This window comes from Oreochromis niloticus, linkage group LG8 (assembly GCF_001858045.2).
Source record: "Oreochromis niloticus isolate F11D_XX linkage group LG8, O_niloticus_UMD_NMBU, whole genome shotgun sequence".
Lineage (NCBI taxonomy): Eukaryota > Metazoa > Chordata > Actinopteri > Cichliformes > Cichlidae > Oreochromis > Oreochromis niloticus.
The window spans coordinates 27,955,736-27,962,842 of NC_031973.2; positions in this window are offsets into that span (position 1 = coordinate 27,955,736).

Sequence of the window (7,107 nt, forward strand, 5' to 3'; positions counted from 1 at the left end):
TATCAATTACCTAACCACCCTAATGGCATGTCTTTGGACTGTGGGTGGAAGCTGGAGTACCAGGAGGCAACTGTGCTAACCACTGTTCCACCCATATGTAGTGCTCCTTAAAAGATAAAGGACAATGATGGGAGGAAAACAAATGTAAAATAAGCAAATAACATCATTACAAAAACACCAGTAGGAAGATAAGATAAGTCAAAATACTCTTCATTTTCCTCAGATTTTGAAATAAGGTGCAGGTGATCAGGGCAAGTATAGAAGGGAAGTAACTGGTCAAAAAAAGAGAGGGGCATGAGAAGCCTTTGCTGTATGTAAGATCAGGAGGTAAAGAGGATCCTAGGATTATGAAAATGTGCTTGAACTGAACGGCAGTGTTAAAGTGTCAATCACAAATCTGCTATTTAACTATATGTTCTTATAGATTCTTTCTAAATGTTACTCATCATATTTGATGAAATTTATCAATAGTACAGTTTCTCTCTTCTTGAGCATAAGTAGACAGAGCACCAGCAGCACTCACAGCAGCTGCCAGGTAAACTTAGTGTTGTATTGCTGAACAACTAGTGTGCTTAAAAATAGCAGCATTTGTGTTACACACAGAACATGAGTTTTCTGTTACCTGAGCAGTAGCAAAGATCTCACACCACTTGATGGTGCCAACAGACAGATTATTTTCCTAAGCTCTATGGCACACTGTGACTGCAACAATCAGAGAGGGCTGAAATATTGCCAGCCTAATAGACAAGACACAGGAACAAATTAAACTGTTGTACTAGTGAAGTAGGTACAGGAAGCTACCGTTTTTCTAGTGTTCAATGAGGCTGACCTGAATCCAGTCCTTTAATGTCAAATTTTACTGTTACAAACACTGTCGTCATCATCATTGTCCTTTGCTGTCAGGATTATTATCATTAGCAACATGATGTGAAGAGTCCAATAAACCCGGAGCGGCCTTTGAACTTCCTCTCTTTACCATCAAGTGCTTGTTGTCATTTGGATGATCCATTTTCACCTTGATCCTAATTTAGCAGCATCAAAATTATTTCATCTGGCATGTAACCCTCAACCTAACCTGACAAAATGATGTGGATATGGCCTGGAGCCGTCCACAATAGATGGATCACGAGCATTTCTTATAGTTGTATTTTTTTTAATCACAATTCAAAATTTTCTGTCTTCACTACATGTAAGAGCAACACATTCAGATGCTGTATTTCTTTGTTTTGTCAGCTCAGTTATTGTAAAAAAAAAAAAAGTAGCATGACAAGTATTTGAACAATGACACAAGTTTTGTTATTTTACCACTGAACACCACCATAATGGTTTGTAAATAAAAAATGTAGTTGAAGTGCAGACTTCAGTTTTACTTCAAGGGGTTTTAAAAAATATTGTAATATGAATTAGAGGCATTTTTATAAATACTCCTCCATTTTCAGGAGTTAAAAAAAAAAAATAGGACAAACAATTTAAATCTAAGAATTATTTTAATGCTTGGATTAAAATCCTTTGCAGTAAATAACTACCTGAAATGGAGTTGACTAAATTCAGTATTTTCTCCTTTAAGGTGCTCTGTTAGGCCTTCATTGGATTTGCCTTCAGTTGCTGCTTGTTTGTGAGTCTTCCAGGCTTCAGGTTTACCTTCAGTAACTGAAAATCATGCTTTTTTGGCTTTGAGATTTTTTTGGTGTCAGGCGAAGCGAAGCGGAGGTGTTACTCTTTAGCCAGAGATATATCTGAGTGTCATCGGCATATGAATGAAAACAGATGTTATATTTCCTGAAAATTAAGCCTAGAGGTAACATATAGATGGAGAGCAGAACTGGACCTAATACGGATCCCTGTGGAACACCGCAAGTAAAGGGAGCTGAAAAAGAGATAAAATCTCAGAGGCTCACAGAATAAGTCCTATTGGAGAGGGATGACCTAAACCAGTCCAATGGGGTGCCTTTGACACCGCAGTGCTCCAACCCATCCAATCCACAATGGATTTGTGGATTGGATGGGTTGCTGTCAACATCTGGTGAGAATTTCATGTCAAGAACACCTTTAAAAATATATTTACTTGACCTGCCTGTTTAGTACTTATTTTACCCACTTACACTTTCAAAATGTACTTGATTAGCCATTTGAAAATTCAAGATGTTGGCCATTTTTTTAGATGTCCACCAAAACAACATAAAAAGAGCACATATTCTCAGAGAATTATCCATTGTTGATCTCCTGTTATTAAGAACCTAACTGTAGGATATATATGCAGATTCATTATATTATTTTGAAAATCATATTCAGTGAGCTTTGTTATGTGTTGACATTTGCTATTTAACTGATCAGCAGATTGTTGCAAGAAACAAAAAAAATTTTATTAATAGAAAATTTGAAAATGAAAGTCATGAAACAAAATGGAGGAAATGCACCAGCGGAAGCAAGTCAGAGTTCACTGCAAATTACAAGTGCATCTGCACAGTGCAGTGCAAGCAACTCAATGTCAGTAGCATTCTGCCCTGCACTCATGGTTGCATCCACACTTGCATGCAGCTACTGGTGATAGGACATGCTGAAACAAAGGCACCAGCTCTACCAGCTCATACGCCCCGTGCACTACAGCAGTTATATAAACAGGTAACCACATGCAATAAACAAGAAGTACTCTGAGAGTGCAAACCTTTACCAAGGCAACTCACTCTCAGGGCAGTTTTTACTGTACAGGAAATAGTATTGTATTTTGTATATATTCATTTTCTTTTCTTTGTTCTCTTTAAACATATTTTAACATGTTTATGTTGCACTAAAAGACACATTTTGGGGTCAACTTGAAAGAAAAGCAGATGTGAAATTTGAAAATGAGATTAGAGGTTGTGATATGCATGATATAATGTGATATAGATTCCCCATATAGCCGTATTTTTTTGAGCACCATTAAGGATAAGACATTTTATGAAAATATGGCCCTAGTCACATTATGTCCCCTTATCCCCTGTCCCAGTGTCAAGTTCACGTGTCTTAGTCCAAGTCTGTTTGTGTGTTAGTGTTACTTCCTGTTTTGCTTTGATAGGTCGTGTCCAAATTCATGGGCTGCATCCTCCTGAGGACCCGGCCTTCGCGGTCTATGTGGACCGGGTCCTCAGAAGGTCGGGTAGGCTGGAAGTAAACGGCTGTGAAATGGGACAGCCGTTTACGTCAGATTTACGTCACCGCGGTCTCGGTGGAGTTTAAGGTGCAGCCGTCTGCTCCTTGCTATCTAAAATATAACAGGACACTGGTGTAAATTCTCGACCATCTCACACTTCTGTTTAATCAGTTTTCTGTTTGACGTTTATTCAGCTGTGTGAAAACCCCGGAGGAATCCTCCCGACGGGTTAATAAAGTTTTATTTAATCTAATCTAATCGAATAACTTTAATCTCAGCCAAACCGATTTACTCAGGAACAAATAAAACACTGAAAAAAGCCAAACAATAACACTTTTAGGTTATCTAAGTGACTTATATATTACTTATATTTAACCTGAGTAGCGAAAGACCGCGGTGATCTGAAAATGATGTGCCAGGAGCTCTAGTGACCCTTGAGCTCCCGGCTAGCTATTGAGCTGGTGGGTAACAGAGGTCTCCGAAAACGTCAGAGCACTTTTGCAAATATGTGATATCTTGATAAACCAGCTACATTCTCGCCTGAAAATATGTTAAAAGTTTATTTTGTGACCCAGAAAGATTAATAAAAGTAATATTAAAAACTTAGTAGCGGCCGCCATTGTTGAAAACTGGAATTGGCTGGGCTGCGCTATGAATTCTGGGATTCTGGCATTTGTCGGCTGCATTCGGAGGAGTCTACGAATTTGGACAGCCTTCGTCGCGTCGCTGTGACGTAATCGGTCTACAAATGCGGTCTACAAATTTGGACACGCCCATAGTCTCCTTCCTTGTGTAAGTGATGTTCAGGTCTGGGGTTCCTGTCTCGTTAGTTATGCTTTTGTTCAGCTGTGTTCCCATGTGTTTCCACTCCAGTAATCACTCTCCTGTTTGATGTAATGTTCTCGTTCATTGTGGATGTTGTGTTTGTCTGTTGCTTAGCTTAGCATGTTGTTGTCAGTTTGTAGTTAGTCTGCCTATTCTTCCATTCTCAAGTGTAGTTTTGCTTTTGTTTTTCATCAGCAATAATCGTGTGATCTTCAGTTTAATCTCTGTTTGCTGAGTCCTGCATTACAGATCCACTCCCTGCCTGCCAGCACACCCGCACCTCGTCACAGTAGGGGTGTACAGCGAGGTCAAGTAAAGTTTTATCAGAACTCATTTAAAACTTTGAGCTATCGTGCTTACATACAGCATGACATGCTCACAAACGCTACCAAAAACAGAACCTCCTTTGCAGGGGTGACTAGAACTACAAGCATAAAAATATGGTGAAAGTACAAAATAAATCACTTGTAGGTTATTGTGAATAGCAACAATTATATATCAGCATGCTTCATAACATACAAATTAACACCAAGATGATGAAAATAAAAAACTTACATTCCAATTAAATGCCGAAACTGTTGTTTCATGATTTATAATGGCTGCTATTTTGAAAAATGGCAATATTTTCATGTGGCTAATCATGCATAATTAATAAGTATACAAACGTCCATAATTATGCCAAATTTGGCGCTTGTATCACCAGTTACACTAATCTGGTGTAAATCTGACATTACCTGCTCCACTATCGGAGCGGCATAACTGAAGTCTGGTCGTCAAACAGGCCATCCAAGCTTGAAAACTCTCCGCTGTGGCTGAATTAAAGCAATTCTGAAAAGAAGAGTGGGAAACAGTTATTGCAAATGCCTGACTGCAGTTCTTGCTGCCACGGGTTGCATGGGTTAATAGGTGGCAATTCCTTTTTCACACAGGCTAATGAAATCATAATTTAAAAAGTGCATTTTATGGATTATGTTTGTCAAATATTACACTTTGTGTTCATGTATGCTCAATGTATGTATTATTTGCCTCATGAGTAGATCTTATTCTAAGATATTACAACTACTACTAAAAATCATTATGATCATAATGTGCAATGTGCCTGTGTTTGCAGCATCCTGCAGAGAATTAGCACCAACTCTGCAAGTCCCCTCTCATCACTGGCTTTAAGCATCTTTAGAGTCATTGTGTTAGTTTTACTGAAACACTTTGATTTAGATTGTGTGATATTTTACACAGAAGCTGTTCAGTTCAAGTATCAGTGCATTATTTACCAGAAATAACTCCAATGGCTCATATGCACTGAGATTTGTTTGGAACATTTATTGTATATATTATGATGTCCCTTTGTATTGAGTGGTACATAAGTGCATGTTTAGCAACAGTAAAGCAACTCTACCTGCATGCACCGTGTGGACTGAGCGACTGGATTCTCGGCCCCTATATAGATATAATAGAAAAATTTGTAGCAGTAACATATGAAGAGAAACAGCTAGAATTCACATTCCTAAGCATTGCGTGCAGTTTGCTGTGACAGGACATTGGAATCCAAAATCTATTTTGTCTCTTCATTTTTAAAAAAAATTATCAATCCCATCTTATTTGCACACTTCTGTTCCACACTGGATTTTTTGTCTGCCTTTGATCATATTTTGTCATATTGCCCTGTACAGTCTGTTATATCCTGTTTTTTATTTTATATTATTTACTTTGGTGTTTGCTCCATCTGCCTGTCACTTTGCTGCTGGAACACAGGATTTCCCAATGAGGGACAATAAAGCCTATTTCTATTCTATTCTATTCTATTCCATATTTGAGATATAATGTTCCCATGTAAAACTTGTAATCAGATTATCATCTTCTTCTATATTTAATTCAGAAGACTTTGTAATGACGGCATTACTGAATAAATTACTGCATTTCTTTTTTTAAATGTATTGTTAATAATACAGAAAATTATTATCCTCAGAATGTTTTTCTTTGTATTTATGCCTGCAGTGTATTCTTCTCCATGGTTTTTTAGAATTTTCAAAAATGTTAACAAAATTCAAACAGAGACGAGGAAATGACTAAGAACAAACAAACAAAACTCTGTTTCAGAGCCTTTGCTTTAGTCTAGACATCCTGAAACTGATATTTTGAAAATGAGTAGGTGAGCTATGTTTTAATATGCACTAGGTGCCTTTCCCTGATTTGTCCACATTACATGACACTTTCCCAGAAGAAGATAAAGACTTGGATGAGAATTTCAGGTGAACTTTGTTGTCTATGATGTATCAGAAGATGCAGTCCAAATGAAGTGATGAACAGATGAGCTCTGAAACTCTTCATATAAACTGTTCCTCTGCCTATGATCAATCAGCTGTTTTACAACTACTCTTTTAACCTTCTAGGACCTGGCGTCCACATATGTGGACATCACATTTTGGGATGCCTAGACGAAAATACTTAATTTTTCTCTACAAGGGCCTGATATCCACTTACAAGGACATTATACTGCCACTGTTCTATCAAAATTTAAAACCAATGTCCTCATACGTGGATCTCATTTGTCTCAGAAACAAAAATTAGGTAAAAAAAAAAATCCTGTAATTCTTTGTTTATACATTCCTCAGGTCCCAATCAACCCAAATGGCAAAGAAAAAGTTTGTTTGGGTCTTGGGGCGATCGTGGCTCAAGAGTTGGGAGTTCGCCTTGTAATCGGAAGGTTGCCAGTTCGAGCCCCGGCTTGGACAGTCTCGGTCGTTGTGCCCTTGGGCAAGACACTTCACCCGTTGCCTACTGGTGGTGGTCAGAGGGCCCGGTGGCGCCAGTGTCCGGCAGCCTCGCCTCTGTCAGTGCGCCCCAGGGTGGCTGTGGCTACAATGTAGCTGCCATCACCAGTGGATGACTGGTTGTGTAAAGCACTTTGGGGTCCTTAGGGACTAGTAAAAGCGCTATACAAATACAGGCCATTTACCATTTAGGAGGTTAAGGAACTAAACTAATCATATCAAAGACTGAAGCGTTACTTAGTCTGCTCAAAGACTAAACTTTGAGCAGTCTTGTCAGAGTGGTAATGGTATTTCTATGGGATGGTTATGAATAAGTTTTTCACTAATGGTTAACATTTTATTTCTGAAGAAATTCATTAAATTAATAATAGTTAAAGGTCA